We start from the raw sequence: 6,000 nt of genomic DNA on the forward strand, positions 1-6,000 counted from the left end.
CTGGGATCCAGGCTAAATCCAGGTGGCTTGGCACTAGGTAAAAACTTGGCTTCAAATCAGTCCAGATTCCTATAATAGAACCAGAATTGGACAGAATGTTGCTATACAAGTTATTTATAGGATTTCACCAAAAATCTCACATTATTTGTATGATGTACATTCTGCTGAGATTCAGCTTTTGGTCACAGATTTTCACTTAGGTATTGACGACTCAACACTTCATCACTGTAAAGTTACTAAAAAGAGTGAAACTGAGTTATCTAAAGCTACTGTTCCTTATTAACTTTTAGGATACATGTTTTGGGACCAGTATAGCCCCGTTAAATCAACAATGGCAAGTAATATAAATATGTTAATACCAAGGGTAAGTAAGAAGGAAATAAAGGGAGGCTAATTGTTACACCTCACATCTCTGGCATTATAGTCCACCAAACTTTTCGTCTTCACTACCCTGTTTTTGCTGAACTTGTTTTTGTTGGCATTAGGACTACGTGCACTTCAGCCCTACTAACCAGTGAAACAATGCTTGTGTTCTCTCCCTTAAACATGGTGGAATTGGTATACACCTCACTAGTGCGTTTGATTTATTTAGAAGTTCCTAGTAGATGGTTTTACATGTACTAATGGCCTGTCAAATGCTACCAGTGGGTTGCAGCACTCATTATGCCACCCACTAAAGCCCTAAAATAGAACTGTAAACCATGCCTCAGGCCTGACACTGCAGCCTTTAGTGCCGTTTAAACTACCATTTTTACCTGGCAAAATAAACCTACTGTCAGGCCCAAAACATCCTTTTAATAATTATAAGTCATCCTAAGGTAGGCCCTAAAGGCTCACTGTGTAGTGTGCATGATATTTAAAAGGTAGGACCTTTACTTAGGTTTTGCTTGTCCTGACAGTGAAAAACTCCCTGTCTATTTAACTGTAGCAAGACTACCTCTCCCATAGACTCCCATGGACTAACGCTAGGTCATCATATTAACTTAATAAGTGATAACTTCAGTTAAAGAGCAGATAGAGAAATACCTTTCCCATTCATTTGAATTGTAATTTAAAATACTCTTTAATGGTACAGTAGAATTTTAAGTTAATATTTTGAAAATGCATTTAGAAAGTTGCCACTTTTTCTGCCTAAATCAAAAATGTCTTTCTGCCAAACTCCATGGTCACATGACTGTTAATGGCTGCCCTGTGATGTGATGTGTATCCCTTCCAAATAGGGGACAAGAGGGTCTCTGTGGGAGGCAGGTGTTCCTTCCCTGAGCCAAATGATCAGCTGTTTCTGAGCTTCAAAGGGAAGCCTGAGTGATGTATCTACCCCATTCCTGACTTCTGAAATTTCCTGCCCGATCACTAGCAAATGCAGCACACACCTAAGCCTGCTTGTCCTTTGTGCCCTGGAACTGTTTGGAATTAAGCCCATAGGAAGGAGAAGGTCTGACCAGAACCAGTTTAGGGGTAGACAAGGAGAGGGACCCGCACAGGGTGTAAAAATGGCACCCCCAGAAACTCTCATCCGAACACTCCTAGACCTGTGGAAGATTCAGAAGGACTGCCACAACAAAGCCGACAACATCATCGCCCCGCACCTCCAGACCGTCATCAACTCTTCTTTTTCTTCTGCTACCTTCCCCGAATGCTGGAAACACGCCGAAGTCAACGCCCTACTAAAGAAACCTACGGCTGACCCGAGCGACCTGAAAAACTTCCGCCCCATCTCCCTTCTGCCTTTCCCAGCCAAAGTATTAGAGAAGACCGTCAACAAACAGCTGACCACCTTCCTGGAAGACAACAACCTGCTCGACCCCTCACAGACCGGATTCCGAACCAACCACAGCACTGAAACCGCCCTCATCTCAGTCACAGACGACATCAGAACCCTGATGGACAACGGTGAAACAGTCGCCCTCATTCTTCTTGACCTCTCGGCTGCCTTTGACACCGTCTGTCACCGTACCCTAATCACCCGCCTCCGCTCCACCGGGATCCAAGACCAGGCCCTGGACTGGATCGCCTCCTTCCTCGTAAACCGCTCCCAAAGAGTCTACCTCCCTCCGTTTCGCTCAGAACCCACTGAGATCATCTGCGGCGTACCTCAAGGCTCATCACTCAGCCCGACACTCTTCAATGTCTACATGAGCCCCCTCGCTAACATCGTACGCAAGCACGACATCATCATCACCTCCTACGCCGACGACACCCAACTTATACTCTCCCTCACCAAGGACCCCGCCAGCGCCAAGACCAACCTACAAGAGGGTATGAAGGACGTCGCAGATTGGATGAGGCTCAGCCGCCTAAAGCTGAACTCTGAAAAAACTGAAGTCCTCATCCTCTGCAACACCCCGTCCGCCTGGGACGACTCCTGGTGGCCCACGGCCCTCGGCACCGCACCGACCCCCGCAGACCACGCCCGCAACCTCGGCTTCATCTTGGACCCCCTTCTCACCATGACCAAGCAAGTCAACGCCGTGTCCTCCGCCTGCTTCCTCACCCTCCGCATGCTCCGCAAGATCTTCCGCTGGATCCCCGCCGACACCAGAAAAACCGTGGCCCTCGTCACGAGCCGCCTGGACTACGGCAACACCCTCTACGCTGGGACCACCGCCAAACTCCAAAATCGCCTGCAACGCATTCAAAACGCCTCAGCCCGCCTCATCCTCGACGTACCCCGCAACAGCCACATCTCCGCACACCTGAGACACCTGCATTGGCTCCCAGTCAGCAAAAGGATCACCTTCCGACTTCTCACCCACGCACACAAAGCCCTCCACGACAAGGGACCGGAATACCTCAACAGACGGCTCAACTTCTACGTCCCCACCCGCCCCCTCCGCTCCTCTGGCCTCGCACTCGCCGCCGTCCCTCGCATCCGACGCTCTACGGCGGGTGGGAGATCTTTCTCCTTCCTGGCGGCCAAGACCTGGAACTCCCTCCCCACCAGCCTCAGGACCACCCAGGACCACTCCGCTTTCCGGAGACTCCTAAAGACCTGGCTGTTCGAGCAGCGATAACCACCCCCTTTGTCCCTAGCGCCTTGAGACCCGCACGGGTGAGTAGCGCGCTTTATAAATGCTAATGATTTGATTTGATTTGATTTGCCATGCTGTCTGAAAACAGAAGACTGGCCCTGCTTTCTTTAAACTGAGGATCCCCAGTAGTGACTCCAAAGGTCTGTTGGCTGACGTGATGTTTGGCCCATAGGGACACACAAGCTTCTAGAGGCCTCCCTATTAATGTTCTAGCTGACTAGCATCACTTGGACCTGCCTAAGCCCTCCAGCTGGCCTCAGCTGGAGTGTGTCCTGACCCCCAAAAGGTGCTTCCCCAGGTCCTGGATTCTTGACTGCTGTCAGAGTGTAGTCCTCTACCCTGCAATCTGCAAGAACTGGACCCTTTTTTTCATGCCCACCGCTTGATATATCACCCCAAAATGTTCTGCTAAGGTGTTGAGGTGGATCAACTTTTTTTGGAAAGATTTTTTGAATATTTTTCTATCTGTCATGCTGCTCCTGCCATCACACCAACCTTCCTCCTTCAATCTGGCTTGTGGTGGGAGAGATGTGCCTCTCTCTTTGCACTGTTTGTGCAAAGAACCCCATTGCAGCTCCAGAAGGCTGTTGTCTTCACTGCATCCACTTACCTGTTGGCTGTCAGCCTGTCAGTGCAGTCCTTTTCCACAGCATTCTTTTCCCTTGGGGGCCAAGAGAGTCTTCGTCCCTTCCTGAGTCCTCTCCCAGAGTTCTTTGGGTAAGATATTAGTTCCCAACCCAAGATAGTCATCTCTATTCAATTCCATAGGCCTTCCCAAGCTCGTGTGAAGCCCTACTTGACCCTTTTCTTCACTTCTTGTTATTTTACTATTCATGGGAAAGAAATAAGCTTCTCCTTGCATTGCAATGCTTTGTGTAGTTTTCCTAGTGTGTCCTGCTTTGGGCTTCCTGAGTTTTCCTAGGGTTTTCTGCTTCCAGTACTCCTGGTGCTAGTTCCTATACTCCTGTTGCCTTCTCTGGAATCACAATTATGGCAGTATCTCCCTACCCTTCAAGCTGGTTCAACCTTCACTCCACTCTCTAAGACTGCTGGAGGTTTTTGTCAGTTTGGCTTTTTCCTCCCCGGGGTTCCTTCCAGAAGGTGCCTTCCTGGCTGCTTTCAGATGGATGTTCCAGAGACCAAGGGGCATATTTAATTGCCCATGGTGCCTCCTTGTGCTACATTGACGTCATTTTTTTAAACTCAAATAAGGCCCAACGAGGCCAAAAAAGCGGGGCCATACTTACAAAAGGGAGCAATGCATGCATTGTGCCACTTTGTAAGCCTTTGCGCTACATTATGTCTGCGCCAGGCACCCCATCAGCCCATATGCAGGCACACTTCCGCTCCCTTTGTGTGACTGTCTAAAGCAAATGCACAAACAGTCCAACTGTCATCCTGACCCAGACATGTATTCCACAGACAGGCAGAGGCGCAGAACGGTTGAGCAAGAAACACCCACTTTTTAAAAGTGGCATTTTCAAACTCACAGTTCAAAAAACAACTTCACCAAAAGATGTATGTTTAAATTGTGAGTTCAGAAACCCCAAATGCCATTTCTCTTAACTGCTCCCAATGGGAAATTACACTTAAAATGTATTTCAATGCAATCCCCATGTTATCCTATGGGAGAGATAGGCCTTACAATTGTGAAAACTGAATGTTGTGGTATTTTATTATCAGTGTTAGAAATGGGATCTTTGGTTAACAGTCAGGTTACCCCTGTTCAAGCAAGGACCCTCACTCTAGTCAGGGTAAAAGAGAATCACCCTCAGCTAACCCCTGCTTACCCCTGTGGTAGCTTGGCAGAGCAGTAGGCTTAACTTCAGAGTGCTACGTGTAAAGTATTTGTACCAACACACACAGTAACTTAATGAAAACACTACAAAATGACACAACACAGGTTTAGAAAAATAGGAAATATTTATCTAAACAAAACAAGACCCCCAGGTACAGTACCTTTGGTGAACAGTGAAAACAAGCCGGTTGGCGAAGTCGGGGATCGCGGCTTCTGTGCGAACGAAACATTGAATCCGCGCACTTCGAGCGGTGTCGGTCACGACAAGGTGCGGCGACTTCCACGGAGTCGCGGACTTCGGCAGGGCTGCAGCGGTGTCGGGCCTGCGAAGATCATCGCGTTCCAGCGAAGATCACAGAATCGGTTGCCGGATCGTCACCAGATTCAGCAGCGGCGTCAGTCCGGAGTTGTCCGAAGTAGATTTCCTTGAATTTCCACCAGCTTTTCCTTTCAAGGGCCCAGGGACTGAATAGGGCCCCACCTGTCAGGGCAGGAGTCTCAGCAGAGAGTCCAGATGCTGGTAAGGGAAGTCTTTGATGGCCCTGAGACTTCAGAACAGGGGGCAAGCTCAGTCCAAACCCTTGGAGAGTCCTTCTCAAGCAGGAATATATCACAAAGTCCAGTCTTTGTCCCCTTGCACAGGCACAAGCAGCAACGGGAGGATAGCTCCACAAAGCACTTCTCCTCAGCTCTTTAGCTCTTCTCCATGCAGAGGGTCCTATTGATGTCCAGAAGTGATCTAAAGTCTGTAGTTTTGGGTGCCCTTCTTATTCCCAATTTCTCCTTTGATGTAGGCCTACTTCAAAGCAAAGTCTGTCTTGAATGTGAAATCCTGCCTTGCCCAGGACAGGCCCCAGACACTCACCAGGGGGTTGGAGACTGCATTGTGTGAGGACAGACACAGCCCGTTCAGGTGTAAGTGACCACTCCTCCCCTCCCTCCTAGCACAGATGGCTCATCAGGATATGCAGGCTACACCCCGCTCCCTTTGTGTCACTGTCTTGTGTGAAGTGCAACCAGACCAACTGTCAAACTGACCCAGACAGGGAATCCACAAACAGGCAGAGTCACAGAAACGGTATAAGCAAGAAAATGCTCACTTTCTAAAAGTAGCATTTTCAAACACACAATCTTGGAATCAACTCTACTAAAATAAATATTTTTTAATTG

Source organism: Pleurodeles waltl, chromosome 10 (assembly GCF_031143425.1).
Source record: "Pleurodeles waltl isolate 20211129_DDA chromosome 10, aPleWal1.hap1.20221129, whole genome shotgun sequence".
NCBI classification, from domain to species: domain Eukaryota; kingdom Metazoa; phylum Chordata; class Amphibia; order Caudata; family Salamandridae; genus Pleurodeles; species Pleurodeles waltl.